Source organism: Littorina saxatilis, linkage group LG4 (genome assembly GCF_037325665.1).
Source record: "Littorina saxatilis isolate snail1 linkage group LG4, US_GU_Lsax_2.0, whole genome shotgun sequence".
Lineage (NCBI taxonomy): Eukaryota > Metazoa > Mollusca > Gastropoda > Littorinimorpha > Littorinidae > Littorina > Littorina saxatilis.
In genome coordinates this window covers 44,038,609-44,058,350 of record NC_090248.1, presented here as the reverse complement: position 1 = coordinate 44,058,350, position 19,742 = coordinate 44,038,609, and the positions used below count along the sequence as shown (strand labels likewise).

General features: G+C 41.7%; 1 protein-coding gene across 3 annotated transcripts in view; it reads left to right on the top strand.

The window, feature by feature from the left end:
• Positions 1 to 527: 527 nt before the first annotated feature.
• The window catches only part of LOC138964847 (transmembrane protein 121B-like), a 62,796-nt gene continuing 43,581 nt past the window's right edge, over positions 528 to 19,742 (top strand). The window contains exon 1 of one of the 3 annotated variants that reach the window (XM_070336900.1): positions 528 to 1,537. The gene's annotated coding sequence lies outside the window, so the exon portion shown is untranslated. Of the gene's footprint in view, positions 1,538 to 5,629; positions 5,958 to 14,630; positions 15,079 to 19,742 lie in introns of those variants that run through there. The other 2 variants (XM_070336898.1, XM_070336899.1) reach the window with 2 other exon arrangements.

Genomic DNA, 19,742 nt, shown 5'->3' with positions numbered 1-19,742 from the left:
TCTGCGAAATTCCTATTTGTGGGAAAGTACCGATATTATATTTTGTAAACACAATATTTATGTTTGGACGAGAATGCAGGTGAACTTTCTAGTCCTGTCAAAACAAGTTGTTTACCATGCTGTTTTAGTCGTGAGTTCGTGGCGTTCGTTCGGATTAGTGTGTCGGCGCTTTTGATGTACGTCAGAGAGAATGTCGCTAGTTTAGTCCATGCACGGCTCGTATAATGTAGTTGTATCGTGTTCGGTCTGGAATATTCTCGAGATTGAGTATTTACTATATATGCCAGCGCGATTTGAATGTTAAAAAAGCTTCTATTTGAGTTCTGCTACGATGTGCAGTTGTATGTATTGAATGCTGAATAAATCCTCGAACTCAATTTGACGAGTTGTTTTCTGTTGCTGCGAAGACGGGCGACGTAGAATAAAAGAACACAACTATACGACGTTTGAGAACTTGTGGCAATCTCAAGTGTCGTGTAACAGAGAGAGAGAGAGAGAGAGAGAGAGAGAGAGAGAGAGAGAGAGAGAGAGAGAGAGAGAGAACGCAAAGGGCGATGTAGGAACGGTCAAGCATTGGCAAACACTGATTTATAAAAACAAACATATTTTGCCATCTGACCTGGTCTCTTGCCACACAAGCAGTGAAATGCTACCTCTGTTATGAGATATTTTCAGAACGAACATTTTTTTTCATGTCTCTCGTTTGGCTGGTGTGTGTGTGTTGACCTAGTACACGTCTGGAAAAAAACCATCATGGAAGTTAAGGATCGAGCATCCAGAATTTTCACACAAAAAGAAGAGACTTTTTTGTTTAGCGCTAAAAGACCGGCTACTGCTCTCACATGCGTTGACCTTAGGACACGCGACTCCAGAAAGATAACGAACAATGTGATTGAAACATCACGGAAGTAAATAAACGATCAAGCTTGCAAACTTTTCACAACACAGCTCTAAAACTGAACTCATCTGTCCCACTGCTTGCCTACCTGCCTGTGAAAGAAAAGGTAAGCGCTGGGGCGGCGGTGAGGCATGCTGCTCGCATCACTTTTTGTTCGTCAGTTTGTTTATCTGCTCGCTTGTGCGTGTCAAGGGTCAGCCTGCCTATCATTAACTTTTTTCTTCCAATCTGTACCGTATGGTATGTGTCGTCTGCTCGGGCTCTGTGTTACTCCCCTTGCTGTTTTGGTGTTCGGTTGCAATTCTGTCAGCAAATCGATGAACATTTTAGGGTTATTTGACAGATAGATAATGCAGGACCCCGAGACTTATGAAAAAGGTGCGTACAAAAACGTGGCCCTATGCTTTTTTCTAATCGTCGGATTGGAAATTAATGAGTTTTTTCCCCGGAGAAGAAGCTACTGACTCAGCGAGGGATATATAATACATGTGCTTTGCGACTGTGTTTTTCACGTGGACCTCCTTTCACGTTCATGGTGTTTGGAGTCTGACGTCATAACTATCTGCTTGTGACTTGGGTCAGTCGCCAGGGAAAAACACAGGAGCTGTGGGAAAACAAACCCCAAACTTCTCAAGATCGGTAAGTGTGCATTTTCTTAAATTGTTATAAACGAACTTTGCTGTTGTCACTTTGATCTCACTTGAAATTTTCATTCAGATGTCGAAAAGAGACTTGTTTGTTTGTTTGTGTGTATGTTAAGTTTCGTTTTGTCTCCAAGGAAACTAGTGAATCCTTTGTTTTGGGCTATACCGATTAAAAGTAACCCATCGTTCTCGTTTCAGTCTTGACATTTGGTTGCGTGTTTGGGTTTTTAAACAATTTTTTTTAATTTTTTTTTTATCTGTCCTTCTTTTGTTTTTAGTCAGACAACTTGAATACGCGCAGAAGACTGTATGTGTTGAAAGGCTAGATGCAAGAGAATTTGGACTTGACTTGAAATGATTTTATCACCCTCAGGCAGATTTTCTTTTTATGGATACTGGCTTAGAGCTGGTGTAGGATATTGTGTGACTTCATGCTGTTCGTTGACTGAGATATTCATTCAGCCTGTGATCTGATTTTATGATTTCAAACTGATAATCGCATCTTACAGACTTTGTATGTAAAGCTGATTCTTTCTTACATCAGATCGAATGGCTGATATTTCGCAGTTCCTCCCTTCCTCGTGAAAGGATTTTATGTACAAACATCTTACACACCCCACACCCGCAACCCCGAGCCCCCACCCCCTCCCCTTAATCCTCTTCTCTCTCTTTACGCTACATGTATCTTTTTTTTGTCCCGGATTATTCCTAGCCGAGTGTTATTTTTTCATCAACCTCGGTTTAATTGTAATCCAGTCAGTCTGCTTTAAAAAAATAAATAAAAAAATAAATAATAAAAAAAAAGTCTCCATCCGTGAAACATCTTGCACCGTCAGTGGAAAGGCTTCATTCTTAGCCTCTACTTTTTACATCTTCACGTACGAGGTTTGTGCCAAAAGACATAGCTCCCAGACCGCTGGCACCTGTGTGTGGAATGGTCTTGACACTTGCGCCCGGTTCAGCTGCTAGAAGAACTATTCCTCTTTCTACTCTTGGTAGGAAAGGTTAAAGCGCCGACTGAAGAGAATTGATAGGGTACGTGAATGACTTTTCAGTGTAGATGTGGGATGAATGCGAGTTTTATATGTTGGGATAGGATTGTGCTGTTTATTATATTCACTTTATAGATGTGCACTTTGCTTGGTGGTTTTTTCTCTCGTGTTTTTTCATCTTCTATTTTTGTGTTGTGTGCTCTTTTCTTAATTTTCTTCCTCTTAGTTTGTTTGCCTTCATCACTCTTTTTCCTTTGCTTTCTTTCGTTTGAGTCGTGTCTGTCTGTCTTTCTTCCTTTCTGGAATTTCAGACACGGGCCGAGCCGGTGTGACGTTTTCATCTTTCGCCGTGTTGATATTTTGATTCTCGGCCTCGTTGATCTAGTATAAACTCTACACTGAACAAAAAAAACACCCTTCGATAGTACTGATGAGCGACCTTGTGTACCTTACATTCATGGGGCCAAATTTTTCCTACCAATTTGTTTTATTTAACTTAGAAATTTGATTCATCCTAAAATGTTTTCCTTCTTACCCAAGGGACGTAACCACTCAGTACACGTTTTCGAAGAATTCGATTTTGGGGGTGAAATCTATTAAATTTTACCACCAATTTTCTTCACATGCAAGAAACTGACATGCTTTTCGTCCCTAAATAATTTCACTTCTTAATTTTACCAGGAAACAGCATTTCAGTCTTGAGTATATGTCGGGGGGGAAATATGTACACAGGCGAAAGATGAAATCGTGACACCGGCAGACTTGAATCAGAACTAAACTCAAAATGTGAGTCGAGTTGGCAGCATGGAGGAGAGACCGGGGGTGGGGATGGAGAGACTGGGGGGGGGGGGGGGGGGGGGATAGGGCAGGAGGAGGACGTGTCTTGGATAATCAAATAAGTGATCCTTTACTCGCATTACAGTACATGTACCCGCGGCTGATATGCTGCAAACGCGTGGTAAGCCTACGTGGTTAATTACGCGTGTTTTTCCTCCCGGTAAAATCAATAGCCTTGTAACCGTTAATCTCCTCAGCAGTCAAAACTCGCATGATGATAATTAGAACCAATTGGCCTATCTTGGGACAGGTAGAGTTGATATGCTTTATGGGGAGACAGGACACTGGACAGACATGCAAACACATATGATCGTGTTATACTAATAGATCTGCAAACACATATGATCGTGTTATACTAATAGATCTGGAAGTCTGTTGTTGCGATATTTCAAAATGGGGATGGAAGTAAAGATTTTGTTGGGGTTGTTGCCATAGTGTACGCGAAATATAGTTGGAGTGGAGCGGTTTTGTAGGCTTGTTTGCTTTTTATTTATGTAAAATATTTTTCAGACTTTTGGATAATGCCAAAATATTGTAATAAAGAACTGGCTGAATAAGTAAATAAATACGTAACTAGAAACATAAAAAACAAATTATTAGCCAAATAAGAATATTAAATATAACTTGCTAAAATAATATATCAGAATGGGAAAATTAAGTTCAGGTAGGAGGGCGGTGTATGTGATTTAGCCTTGTTTGAATAGAGCTATATGATAGGTGTTGTAGGCGCTTTGGTTGTTGGGCGTTGGAGGGGGGGGGGGGGGGGTCGGTGGGAGAGAGGGTTGAGGGGTGGGAAGGGGGAGAGGGGATGAAGTTTTCAAAACAGATGTCCTATTTCAGCCTTATGTATTGAGAGACACAGGGTGTATGCTGGCTTCCATTGAAGCGTGCAATGTTTATCTAAAAACTCATGGGGTTTCAGTTTGTGTTCGTTGACAAGGGTGTGTAGGTTGCGGAAATCTTGTTGGAGTAATTGGCAGCGGTCAAAGAGGTGTAAAAAAGATATTAGATTTCCACATTCACAGAGACGGGGAAAGAACTTGTGAGCGCAACCATCCGTGCGAATTCTGCGAAGTATTTTAAGGAGAGGGGTGGGGAGTGTAGGCCTGTTTTGTTTTGTTTGTCGGGGCAGAATAAGCCAACCATGGGCATCGCCTTCTGTTTTTAATTCTGTTTCCCAGTGACGCCAGGCAACTTTGGCCATTTTGTGTTTTGCTTCCGTCTTTGTTAATTTGAGGTCATGAAATTCTGCTTGATCTGTGACAGACTCTTTTGCTGCTCTGTCAGCCATATCATTGCCTCTGATCCCTGTGTGTGAGGGGATGTACATTAGGGTCAGTTCTGTTCCAGAGGCAATGATCTGGTGACAGAGGAACAATATTTCCGTCCGAAGCTCTTCCCGCCGGGTTTCTGGAACCATTTTGGAAAAACTCGCATTGGTTGAACGACCGCCGGGTCGGTTGCTTGAAAGCTGTTAAGGGTGTGTTATGTAAGTGATTCAGACCCGGTGTCACGATTTCCTCTTTCGCCTGTGTACATATTTCCCCCTCGACATATCCTCAAGACTGAAATGTTGTTTCCTGGTAAAATTAAGAAGTGAAATTATTTATGGACGAAAAGCATGTCAGTTTCTTGCATGTGAAGAAAATTGGTGGTAAAATTTAATAGATTTCACCCCCAAAATCGAATTCTTCGAAAACGTGTACTGAGTGGTTACGTCCCTTGAGTAAGAAGGGAAACATTTTAGGATGAATCAAATTTCTAAGTTAAATAAAACAAATTGGTTGGACAAATTTGGCCCCATGAATGTAAGGTGCACAAGGTCGCTCATCAGTACTATCGAAGGGTGTTTTTTTGTTCAGTGTAGAGTTTATACTAGATCAACGAGGCCGAGAAGCGAAATATCAACACGGCGAAAGATGAAAACGTCACCCCGGACAAAATACCTCTCACGTTCCTCCTAACCCCTCCCCAATAAGACCACAGCAAAAGATCCCCAAATGAGATTTGTCAGTCAGTAACACGCCAATTGCTAAACACGACTGTGATCATTCGCAACCGCAGCACAACACACTCCAACTGCGTTCTCATCGTCTTTCAGTGAAGTTCAAAAGGCAGCGAGTAAGAAGAAGCTCAACAAAGCGAATACAGACGTTAGTTTACTGCTACATGTATCAGGTTTCTTAGAGTTGACACGCTTTGGCGCACAGTGCCTAATATTATATTGCCCAAGTCACATATCCGCACTCGCCTGGACTTGCCTGAGTACACAACTAGGTCCAGTCATACCGTATGGAGGGAAATGCACATTCGCTGTTTATGTATGAGCGTGTATAAAGTAGATCAATCTGTGCGGGTCTGTGCTCAGTCCATGATTACCTGTGGCGTGTCAGTCTGTTAATTACACACATTAAAACTGTCAATTGATAGCTGTCAGTTAAGCGATCTTCGGTCAATTTCACGATCGATTTGTCGATTTTACTCTTGTGGTAAACGAGCCTCTGGCTTTGGAGCTGATATCTTATAGCCTACATGTACGTTCGGTTGTGTTTCTTGACAGCATGGAAGGATCTTGTGTGATTTGAGGTGAGTTACTCTCTAAAAGTTCTCTTAGTTGTGTGCGCCAGGGTATAACATTTCACTCGCAAATTTGATACAAAGTCGGTCAAAACTGATTCAGCCTGGTAAAATATTCTCCGGAAAAGACAGTCTGAAAGAAGAGATTCTCGCTTTGGAACACATTATATCAGTTCGGTTGTGTTCATCGGTCTCGTTGTAAACCTTTGTGCGTCAATGTTTATATAATAGTATTATTTCACTCGCGAATTTGATACGAATTCGGTCGAAATTAAAACCGTCCCTGAAAAAAATGGTTTGAGTTTTACTGGGTCAAGGTCTCAGCGCGTTATCGTCTTTCTCCCAAAATAACCCCGTGAAAGTGGCGTCACACACTAAAAGAAAAGTGAACATTTTATATAGATTCATGAACGATATCTTCTCTGTTTTTTAACAATATATAAACACAAAAATTCGTGTATGCCTGCTAAGTTTCACGAGCCGTTAAATCGTGAAACAATTAACCAGTATGGGCAGTGTAATAAGTCGTGACTTCATAGCACTGTTGGATGCGTAATCATGAATTTATTTAAAGCATAGTCACTGACATATGACAGGTGAGTGTGGTTTGAGTTGTGACAGGATGTGTTAAATTATATATTCTACAAAGCTAAATAAAAAAAGCCTTGGCTTTAAGTGTCAAAGTCAAGTGTAAGTGCGTGCTCGACTGATTGGCGTTGTAGGATGTGAAGTAACTTTTGCTGACGTGTTTGCTTGTTCAGCTGAAACTAACCTTAAGGGGTTACCTGTGTGTTCAAATCGCTCGACAGATACATTACACATTTTGTGCACAGGTTCCTCTAAGCAATATGGACACATCTGTGCAAAGAAAAAAGGTGGTTGCCTTATTAACCTTTTTTTTATATTTTTTTTACTGGGGGTTGTCAAGTACGATTTTGCGAAAAACACTGCGATTCTTAACGTGATCCTAACTGACATATTTAGCTCTACAAATGATAAATGAAACATTACTTTGTGTAGATAAATGAATGAAGAGTATCACTTTATCATAATACGGCACTTATCAACGTGCATTTTCAGAAAATGATCGAGGTTTCTCGAGGGCGTACACATAAAACTATCACTCATTTAGTAGTAAAAACGTTATTAAAAAAAATTCGCTCGACAGATCATAACTAAATTTGAACACAGCTAAGTTCACTGTATACAGATACAATACCTGTAAATAAAATAAGTTGTTGCCTCAGGGCCGGACTACCGGGGGGGTTATGGGGGTTGCGCAACCCCCCCCCCCCCCTAAACATGTACCTCACTTATTTAAAACATTTTTTATTATTGTTTATTTTATGCTGTTTCATGCAAGGAGCGACCATTTTCCTATCTCAGAATATGACCTACCCATCAGCTTCAGGGGGCTTCGCCCCCTGACCCCCACAAGGGGCTCTGTCCCTTGACCCCACCAGGGGGAACATCCCCCTGGACCACCACTGGCAACTCCCCCCCTCCTCTTCGCCTTGTCCGGCCCTGCAGGGCCGGACTACCGGGGGAGTTATGGGGGTTGCGCAACCCCCCCCCCTAGCCTGAACATGTACCTTACTTATTTAAAACATTTTTTATTATTGCTTATTTTATGCCGTTTCATGCAAGGAGCGACCATTTTCTTATCTCAGAATATGACCTACCCATCAGCTTCAGGGGGCTTCGCCCCCTCACCCCCACAAGGGGCTCTGCCCCTTGACCCCGCCCAGGGGCGGACGAGGGGGGGGGGGGGTTTCTAGGGTTTCCGGACCCACCTTATAAAATATAAAAATATAAAAATATTGAATGAGGTATGCATTTCTTTATTTTACATTGAGTTTCAATTTTGGGGGTTATAATCAGTGACAAAATCTGCTGCCTGAAACTGGTAATGATCATCCTCAGAATGCACCAGATTGCACCATTTTGCATCCTTTTTTTCAAAATTGTCCGGGGGGGCATGCCCCCGGACCCCCCTAGCAAGCTAGGCGCTTCGCACCGTCGGCTCGGCGCTTCGCGCCTTCACTGACACCCATATCTTCACAATATACTTTTCGAACCCCCCCTCCCCCCCCATAAAATGAACTGATCCGCCCCTGCCGCCAGGATATCCCCCTGGACCACCTCTAGCAACCCCCCCCCCCCTCCTCTTAGCCTAGTCCGGCCCTGCGTCTTTCTTTGGTCCTGTAGTGTTAACAACTTTGAAAAGAATGCCAACAAAGACTTTGGAGTGGTGATTGTTCAGTGAAGGTGGATTCTTTGGGTCTGCGGTTTGAATTCTTTGGACAATTATGTGGACAAAGACCTTGGAACGTTGTTGAGTGAAGGGAGATTTAAAAAAAAATACTTTAGGTATGTAATACTTCATTTTTTTAGTTTCTTTGCCGTTGTTGTAGTGTTCGTTGTCATTGTTGTTATTGTTGTTGTCTTGATTGGTTATGAATTTACAAGAGACGATCACCACTTTATTCTTTTAAGAGTCTCTAAGAGCACATTTATAAGTTAATCTTGCAGTGCTTCTTTGTTATATCTACGTGTGAACTGAGGTTTTAGTGAAGCTAAATTATATGGACACTGCAACAGTACTTTGCATATAATTGTGTATCTACCGCTACAGTCGAACCTGCCTTTACGATCTCCTTTCGAAAACGACCACCTGCCCATACCGACCACCCCTAGCAACGTATACAAGATTTTCTTCACTATGTAATTCACTATTTCATAGTGATCACATTTCTATTTCGACCACTTCTGGTCATTCATTTGAGTGGTCGTTTTAGACAGGTAAGCGTAAACTGGCTTTTTGATTAAGTTTCCAACAGGCACTGACTGCAGTGACTTCAAGGAAGGATAATCTGATTAGGCTAAAACTAATCCTAATCGGCTGTGCTATGTCGTGCAACCACTCTTGGTCCAGTTAACGGACCTTGTGTAAGTTTTACTTACTCAGAAAGTGAGTACAACAATGTTTTTGACCAATTAGTAGCCTACTGTGTGTACATTTGGGTTATGTGCACTTGGGACACATACTGTGTGTTCATGTTTCGGTCTGTATCTCTATCTGCCTGACTGTCTGTCCGCCCGTATGTCTGTCTGTGTGTCTGCCTGTCTGCCTGTCTGTCTCCCTCTCTCTCTCTCTCTCTCTCTCTCTCGCTTGGTCAAATTTAGATCAGGATGTAAGATGTGTGTTTTCGCACAACGATGCGGACTTTTGACCTGTTCGACCTATGGTAGAGTTGACCTCAGCCCTGGTCACTGTTTGGCCGGTGATGGAAAATCTTACATCAAATCTGACGTGTTGGTATGACTGCCGAAGGCAACTGGGCCGATTTTGTGGAGGTAGGCCTCATCGTCATTATCTGTGTGTGTATGTGTGTTTGTGTGTTTTCTACAGCAATTTCCTCGCGGGGAACTCAAAAGGGGATGTTTATTTTTATTTTCTCTGAAGTCTGCCTCGCTGTTTGGGTGGAAGTTTCTCAATAGTGCAGAAAACAGTAGACTTTACCAAGAGGCAAAGCAAAGCAGATACAGTGGAACCCCCCATTAACGACCCCCCTCCCCCCAATTCAATACTACCTGTTAAGACGGTGTTTACCCCCATTTAAGACTCAGTCATGGCTTGACCTTGAGGTCAATGAACCCAGGATGACCTTGACGAGAGCGCAGTATAAAGATCTACTGTAATAAAGTATACTAGCTAGATTCTTTTATAGTGAGGGTGAAAGGGACGGACGTTTTTGTTGTTCTCATGAATGCAAGGGGTGACTGGTTCATGAAAAGTCAATGGACGTTGATGAAAGTAAGCTCTTTATCTTTATTTGGTGTTTAACGTCGTTTTCAACCGTTCAAGGTTATATCGCGACGGGGAAAGGGGGGGATGGGATAGAGCCACTTGTTAATTGTTTCTTGTTCACAAAAGCACTAATCAAAAATTTGCTCCAGGGGCTTGCAACGTAGTACAATATATGACCTTACCAGGAGAATGCAAGTCATTTCCAGTACAAAGGACTTCACATTTCTTACATACTGCTTGACTAAAATCTTTACAAAAATTGACTATATTCTATACAAGAAACACTAAACTAGGGTAAAAGGAGAAACAGAATCCGTTAGTCGCCTCTTACGACATGCTGGGGAGCATCGGGTAAATTCTTCCCCCTAACCCGCGGGGGGTAAAAGTAAGCTCGTGAATGAATATACGGCTGCTGAATAAAAAGAACGCTAGACAGGTTTCTTATTGCATCGTTAAGGGCTGTCCTAAATTTAGCCCACAGTTGACTTCGCGAAGTCTTTTCACGGAAAATTCAGTGCCAAAGCTTCGTGCAGCGAGCTTCGTGGTGTAGACTTTGTGAAGTTGACTTCGTCCAATACACGACCGTGACCGCTGTGTGTGTGTGTGTGTGTCACAGTGTGTGTGTGTGTCACAGTGTGTATGTGTGTGTCACAGTGTGTGTGTGTCACAGTGTGTATGTGTGTGTCACAGTGTGTGTGTGTGTTACAGTGTGTGTGTCACAGTGTGTGTGTGTGTGTGTCACAGTGTGTGTGTGTGTGTCACAGTTTGTGTGTGTCAGTGTGTCACAGTGTGTGTGTGTGTGTGTTACAGTGTGTGTGTGTGTGTGTCACAGTGTGTGTGTGTGTCACAGTGTGTGTGTGTGTGTCACAGTGTGTGTGTGTGTCACAGTGTGTGTGTGTGTCACAGTGTGTTGTGTGTGTGTGTGTCACAGTGTCACGAGTATGTGTGCCGTCAGTGTGTGTGTGTGTGTGTCACAGTGTGTATGTGTGTGTCACAGTGTGTGTGTGTGTGTGACAGTGTGTGTCACAGTGTGTGTGTGTGTGTGTGTGTGTAAGTGTGTGTGTAAGTGTGTGTGTGTGTGAGTGTGTGTATAAGTGTGTGTGTGTGTGTGTGTGTGTGTGTTTAAACTTTTTTTATTTGGTTGTTTGTTTCTTTGTCACTGGAGTTCCACATTTGCTTCTTTCTTTGGTCTTCGCGGGAGGGGCGGGAGGGAAGAGAGACAGAGAGAGAGAGATAGAGAGACGGACAGACAGACAGATCGAGTGAGAGGAGGGTGGTGGAAGGCAGTCAGGCCGGCGGTTACGAAACAAAAAGTACGAACCAGACATGGGGACACACACGCAAACAGGCGAATCCAATCAGAGAGGTCACAACACACATACGGACAAATGATAAAGTATTTCCTACAAAGTAATAGCAGACGCGTGCATGCACATAAAACATCATTTCAATCAATAGTCGAACTATTAATTTCGTAATTCGAACTTCCCTCTGTCGGTTCGTATTGCGTTTGCCTTTGTTAAAGGCTTTGTTGTTTTTATCCCGATTTCTCGCATTGTGTTCGGCCGTGTGATTTAGTGTTTCCCTCCTCTGCAGTAATGTTAAAGGCTCCGTGTAAAGGCCATATACGCAGGCGCGTGAAGTCACAATTTTTTCTTGTTATGGAACAAAGAACGTATTTGATTAATTGAACTAAAGATATTGATTTGAGCTTGAGTAATGTATTCATGGTTACGACATCATAAGGAAATAAACTTAAAGCATACAGAAGGACCTGGTGTAGAAATCACAGCAGGAGCGGTATTAAACGTTCTGCCAATTAACTAACATCTACCAATATGACTTAATAAGTGAACGCCTAAATAGATAAAAACATAGGTGAATTCAGAAAGAAACAAGTCGCGTGAGGCGAAATTAAAACATTTAGTCAATCTGTCGAACCCACAGAATAAAACTGAACGCACTGCATTGTGTTTACCTCTAGACAAAACAGCTTCGTCATTCCACGCAGCAAGGAAGTCGCTCAATTTTTCTGTGTAACACGAATCTTAACAAGTCGCGTAAGGCGAAAATACAACATTTAGTCAAGCTCAGTCGAACTCACAGAATGAAACTGAACGCACTGCATTTTTTCACAATGACCGAAGTCTGCCGCTTGTGCAAAACGGAGTGAAACTGACGAGCCTGTTCAGCGCTGTAGTGGTTTCGCTGTGCTGCATAGCACGCTTTTCTGTACCTCTCTTCGTTTTAACTTTCTGAGCGTGTTTTTAATCCAAACATATCATATCTATATGTTTTTGGAATCAGGAACCGACAAGGAATAAGACGGAATTGTTTTTAAATCGATTTCGGAAATTTAATTTTGATCATAATTTTTATATTTTTAATTTTCAGAGCTTGTTTTTAATCCAAATATAACATATTTATATGCTTTTTTGAATCAGCAAATGACGAAGAATAAGATGAAATTGTTTTTGGATCGTTTAATAAAAAAATAATTTTAATTACAAGTTTCCGATTTTTAATGACCAAACTCACTCATTAGTTTTTAAGCCACCAAGCTGAAATGCAATACCAAACCCCGGCCTTCGTCGAAGATTGCTTTGCCAAAATCTCAAGCAATTTGATTGAAAAATGAGGGTGTGACAGTGCCGCCTCAACTTTTACAAAAAGCCGGATATTACGTTATCAAAGACATTTATCAAAAAAATGAAAAAAACGTATGAGGATATCATACCCAGGAACTCTCATGTCAAATTTCATAAAGATCGGTCCAGTAGTTTAGTCTGAATCGCTCTACACACACACACAGACAGACAGACAGACACACATACACCACGACCCTCGTCTCGATTCCCCCCTATATGTTAAAACATTTAGTCAAAACTAGACTAAATGTAACAAGTCGCGTAAGGCGAAAATACAACATTTAGTCAAGTAGCTGTCTAACTCACAGAATGAAACTGAACGCAATGCAACGCAGCAAGACCGTATACTCGTAGCATCGTCAGTCCACCGCTCATGGCAAAGGCAGTGAAATTGACAAGAAGAGCGGGGTAGTAGTTGCGCTGAGAAGGATAGCACGCTTTTCTGTACCTCTCTTCGTTTTAACTTTCTGAGCGTGTTTTCAATCCAAACATATCATATCTATATGTTTTTGGAATCAGGAACCGACAAGGAATAAGATGAAAGTGTTTTTAAATTGATTTCGACAATTTAATTTTGATCATAATTTTTATATTTTTAATTTTCAGAGCTTGTTTTTAATCCAAATATAACATATTTATATGCTTTTTTGAATCAGCAAATGACGAAGAATAAGATGAAATTGTTTTTGGATCGTTTAATAAAAAAATAATTTTAATTACAAGTTTCCGATTTTTAATGACCAAACTCACTCATTAGTTTTTAAGCCACCAAGCTGAAATGCAATACCAAACCCCGGCCTTCGTCGAAGATTGCTTTGCCAAAATCTCAAGCAATTTGATTGAAAAATGAGGGTGTGACAGTGCCGCCTCAACTTTTACAAAAAGCCGGATATGACGTTATCAAAGACATTTATCAAAAAAAATGAAAAAAACGTATGAGGATATCATACCCAGGAACTCTCATGTCAAATTTCATAAAGATCGGTCCAGTAGTTTAGTCTGAATCGCTCTACACACACACACAGACAGACAGACAGACACACATACACCACGACCCTCGTCTCGATTCCCCCCTATATGTTAAAACATTTAGTCAAAACTAGACTAAATGTAACAAGTCGCGTAAGGCGAAAATACAACATTTAGTCAAGTAGCTGTCTAACTCACAGAATGAAACTGAACGCAATGCAACGCAGCAAGACCGTATACTCGTAGCATCGTCAGTCCACCGCTCATGGCAAAGGCAGTGAAATTGACAAGAAGAGCGGGGTAGTAGTTGCGCTGAGAAGGATAGCACGCTTTTCTGTACCTCTCTTCGTTTTAACTTTCTGAGCGTGTTTTCAATCCAAACATATCATATCTATATGTTTTTGGAATCAGGAACCGACAAGGAATAAGATGAAAGTGTTTTTAAATTGATTTCGACAATTTAATTTTGATCATAATTTTTATATTTTTAATTTTCAGAGCTTGTTTTTAATCCAAATATAACATATTTATATGTTTTTGGAATCAGAAAATGATGGAGAATAAGATGAATGTAAAGTTGGATCGTTTTATAAAAAAAATTTTTTTTTACAATTTTCAGATTTTTAATGACCAAAGTCATTAATTAATTTTTAAGCCACCAAGCTGAAATGCAATACCGAAGTCCGGGCTTCGTCGGAGATTACTTGACCAAAATTTCAACCAATTTGGTTGAAAAATGAGAGCGTGACAGTGCCGCCTCAACTTTCACGAAAAGCCGGATATGACGTCATCAAAGACATTTATCAAAAAATGAAAAAAACGTCTGAGGATATCATACCCAGGAACTCTCATGTCAAATTTCATAAAGATCGGTCCAGTAGTTTAGTCTGAATCGCTCTACACACACACACACACAGACAGACACACACACACACATACACCACGACCCTCGTCTCGATTCCCCCCTCTATGTTAAAAAGATAGAAAGAAAGAAAGTCAACCTGCGGGAATAACCGGTTCGATTATAGCTTCACGTACCCTAAAAGATTCACAATAGTTAAGAAGATTGAATAATGGCAATTAAGGCAAACTCTAGGGCTACATGAGTTACTGACGCGTTCATCACTGTCCTGCAGCAGTGGGAATCTAAGGGGCAGATTATACCTGCGCAGAGTTAGCGGCACAGACCGTGCGACGCACTGCATATTATTCAGTCCAGCCCGCTACAAGTTGCGTGAAAGGAAAACAGGCCAAGTACTTGTCATAATCCCTATTGCAGCATCAATAATCTGCAGTGCGTCGTCCGTCTGTGCCGCTGACTCTGCGCAGGTATAATCTGCCCGTAAGTGGGCAGAGAAATCATGTCACAGGCAATGAAACTGTTCATGTGCCTGTGCTTTGATGTAAGTCAATCAATGCTGATCGGGGGATAGGAGAAAAAGTGACCCAGAAGAACAGCCGGTCATAACAACTGGCACGTGTGTTATTAGCAACAGAGTACGTGCGTATGTGGTACATTTGTTTTCTAGGCATTACTGTGGTTGCTTCTAATACATCGTACCAGATTCCAGCTCAATGTGCTACAAAAAACTGTTTTGAAATGAAAGTTCGATTTGAAGTGTGTGTTTTCTCTTTGATTCGCTTTCATCATTCATTATTGAAAGGTTGCTTGGGCTTTCTTCCCCCTCTGAACACCTTGAAGGTAAGACTTATCAAAGAAGGGATGCGTTTGACGGTGTGTGTGTGTGTGTGTGTGTGTGTGTGTGTGTGTGTGTGAGAGAGAGAGAGACTGAGAGAGAGAGAGAGAGAGAGAGAGAGAGAGAGAGAGAGAGAGAGAGAGAGAGAGAATGTATGTGTGTGCATATGTGCGCACATAAACACACACACACACACACACACGATCACTTTATTGGAGAGAGAGAATGTATGTGTGTGCAAATGTGCGCACACAAACACACACACACACACTCGATCGTTTTATCGGAGATTTTTGAGAAATGTTTATTGAGTGTATCTCCAGAATTGTCAGTAACTTTAGTTGCAATTTCTGTGTTTGTGAACTGGTTAATTGCTTTCCAAAAAGATTTTGAATCTTGTTTAGATGTAAGAAGATTTTGAAAATAATATTGTTTACGTTTTCATTTTAAGGAATTCACTTTATCTCTTTGTTGTTTGAACTCTGCATTCTTATGGTACCATGTTCTTTTCAGACTGACTAACGGTAATTGCGAACTGCATTCTAATTACCCGTTTTCCTGTGTCCAAGTTCTGGGGCAGCGTGCACAGTTATTACGTTTTTCGTGTCGGCTATCACAGCGTGCAGAAGTCCCATGATACTGTTCGATTTCAGTGCATGTTTTGTGTGTTTGTTTTTAATCCGCGCAGACCCTATGCAAACAAATATCTTTTACTGAGACAATTACATACACACACACACACAACACAGACACATACACACACACAACACACACACACACACACACACACACACACACACACACACACACACACACACACAAGTGACCACACACACTCACACACACACCGTGGCACACACGCACACACACCATGGCACACACACACACACCGTGGCACACACACACACACACACACACACACACACTTAAAAGAAAGATGTTGATGTTTTTTTCTCCAAACTTGTGAGACAGCTTGCACGCACAATCGGGTTTTTTCTCTCCGTGTCGGCTCTGTCACAGCTGGTGGTAGACTTATAAAACAGTGTTCTTTACCGTACATGGTTTGCAGTACCATGCACACACCCTATATAATGTTCTTCTTCTTGTCGTTCGCTGTTAGTCGTCAGTCCGGACTGCAGGGCGACACAAACTAAACAAACACACACGCGCGCGCGCACGTACGCACACACAAATGCATTTTTGACACCATCGCGACTACAGCAGGAAGCGAAAGTCACATGCTGTCAGTGCTGGTTTTCGTGCAGCTTCAACTGCCTAGAGCGTGACCTGTTTTGCATTCTGAAGCAAAATCAACACAGATTGCATAAACATTTCAACTCTTCTTTTTTTTTCAAAGTATGATTGTGAGTCATCACCAGCGCAGTAGTATCAGCTGTATTGAAGTTTAAATAGGCTTACACGGATTTTCTATGTACTGTTTGTGTTATGTGTGTGCCAACTTTGTTGTTGTTTTGCGTTTCTATGTATTTATATATGAATTTAGTTTCATCGCTGTAAAGCCCCCTTATGTCAAAGCATAGTAAAATTACATACGTTTATGGCAACATCGACAACACTGACTAGCAGTATATATTTTTCTTAACTGTCTACTGTCACTGTGGGACGGTGCAATTCAATTGTTTAGACATGCAAGCTGTGGTTTCCATCAATTGACAGGATAAACAACGAGAACCGTCTGAGCAACTCGTTTGTGTGTGTTTTTTTCTTCTTCAATGTGACATATCACGAGTTTGTATTGACATTAGGAAGCATAGGGGTAAGACATGAGTCCAATGAACTACTTCTGACATACACGTTTTGATAATCTTCTTATCTCTTCCAGGGTCCGGGACGTGCCCCCGGACAAGTGGTTTTTTTAGCACTTTTAAAGGAGATCAAGATATGTAAACAAGATTTGAAATAACAAGTGTGAACAAACATGAGCTGTGTTAAAACCGTCTTCGTAAATAAAAGTAGTTTCAAACACGGAGACCACCATGAACACTGAGAATGGAAACAAACTTGAATCGGTCCAATGCAATCCCATAGTCCGGGCTTCGTCGAAGATTTCTTGGCTCAAATGTCAATCAATTTGATCGAAAAATTAGGGTGTGACAGTGCGGCCGAATCAAAGACTCTCTCTGGTTGAAAGGACACAAAAACCAACAACTAACCATTCTTCCAACCGGCACGGTTGGGGTTGGCCTAGTGGTAAGGCGTCCGCCCCGTGATCGGGAGGTCGTGGGTTCGAACCCCGGCCGGGTCATTCCTAAGACTTTAAAATTGGCAATCTAGTGGCTGCTCCGCCTGGCGTCTGGCATTATGGGGTTAGTGCTAGGACTGGTTGGTCCGGTGTCAGAATAATGTGACTGGGTGAGACATGAAGCCTGTGCGGCGACTTTTGTCTTGTGTGTGGCGCACGTTATATGTCAGAGCAGCACCGCATGGCCCTTCATGGTCGGCTGGGCGTTAAGCAAACAAACAAACAAACAAACCATTCTTCCAGGACAACGAATACTACGTGCACTGATTGTTGACTAAACATTTCTCCGCACAATAAACACGAAAACACACTTGACTGAGTGACCCATTTTTCAGACAGCTGTCACGTGAGTGTTTTATTTTTCAGCGGATAGATCGAGTTTCACGTGGCCACAACGGTCGGATTGTCATAAAAGATTCACTAGTGTTCCGGCTGAAGTAGAGTAAGCTCTAGACACGATATGAGGCGACGGCTGGTGCATCAAATTCAGTTTAGCTTTAAAGGCTGACATAGTCCTATTTAATTAGTTTAATTACTTCCAGGGCTTTTCCCATCGTTGCGGGGATGTATAAATTAAGCTTCCTGCAAAGTTTTAGGTTTGAAGTCCTTACCAATTACGAGAAATAATTAATTCTTTATTGCATTGTTTAGCAACAGTTCTCCAGGACTTGGGCTATTTTTAGACCGTTGACGTCACTTCGTGACGTTTCGTAAACCAAAGATGGCGTTTGAGACTGTTCTGTTTACATTCGACACTATCAACACCACTTTGCAATACTGAAATATGTTTTTCTGTGTTCGAAAGCTACAGCCAATCGTTATTATATCCCCTTAGGTACAGTTTTATAACATTATTGGCACATGTAAACAATATGAATTAATTAATGAACGCTACGAATATGGCAGCCTTCAAAGAATTAGGTCTCTTACATTTCCTGAAATAACGGCATGATCAGTGTTTGAGGTTAGTGTGTACGTACGGACGGATGGACACACACGCACACACACGCACGCACGCACGCACACACATGCATACACACACACACACATACATGCATACACACAGATACACATACACGCACACACACACACACACACACACACACACACACACACACACGCACGCACACGCACACACACACACACACACACACACACACACACACACAGACAGATACACACACACGTCCACGAATCAATAATTGATCCGTTGCCCTAACTGAACGATCGTTGTTGTTTTTGTCGTTTGAACCGTGATAGAACAAAAACAACCATCACTAACAAAGGGAAAGAACTAGCTATGCGCGAAACTGTTCTTGGAGAGAGAGAGAGAGAGAGAGAGAGAGAGAGAGAGAGAGAGAGAGCGAGAGAGAGAGCGAGAGAGAGAGAGAGAGAGAGAGAGAGAGAGAACCAGAGAGAGAGAACCAGAGAGAGAGAGAGAAACTCCACGCAGGAAATAATTCATGTTTGGGGCCTGCTCATTGACGAAGGTTATGTACGGAGATTGCCTCTTAAATTATTAATAAGGCAAAAAACGAAACCAATCACTCCATGTTTGTATTTTTCGTTTATTTGTCTGGCTCAGCTGGCTCATTGTGCGTGCGCAGAATGGAATCAAGCTTAGGAAAACTTTCTATTTAGGTTGAACTTATGAGTTGTACTGGTCAATATTTGAAATAAGTGAAAGATGTTTGAGTCGAGGAACAAAAGCACTCAATTCAGTCGATATGCGAGAGCTAGAACTGATTCTTCGCGCTGTTTACCAGACTTTTTTTTCAGCGTTCATTTTCAAATGAAGAACAGCCGGTTATGTTATGGCAAAGCTTTACAATTGTTTTGTTTTTTAAATCTTAAATTAAAATTGATTTCTTTTAAAAGTAGATAATTCCTGTGGAAAAATTCAATAGCCAGTCCTCGAATTGCTGATCGGACTTAGCCAGAAAGCACAACTCCAGATGCAAAACTGGGGAACTGTGGAAGACCTGCGCCGAACTTGCCAGTTCATAACATCAGCAGGCCCATGAGTGACTCAACCGTTGAAGAAGAATTACTGTTCTTCTTTTTGGTTATCGACAGACATTTGCTTAGTATCATAAGAACAATCGAGCAAGCCACGCGAATTCCTTTGACTGACCCAGTAAACTCAGGGGCGGACGAGGGGAGGGTTTCTGGGGTTTCCGAACCCCCCCCCCCCCCCCCCCCAGCCAAAAAATAAAAATATTTGTGTGTGTTTTTATATTTAGTCAAATTTTGACTAAATATTTTAACATCGAGGGGGAATCGAAACGAGGGTCGTGGTGTATGTGCGTGCGTGTGTGTGTGTGTGTGTGTGTGTAGAGCGATTCAGACTAAACTACTGGACCGATCTTTATGAAATTTGACATGAGAGTTCCTGGGTATGAAATC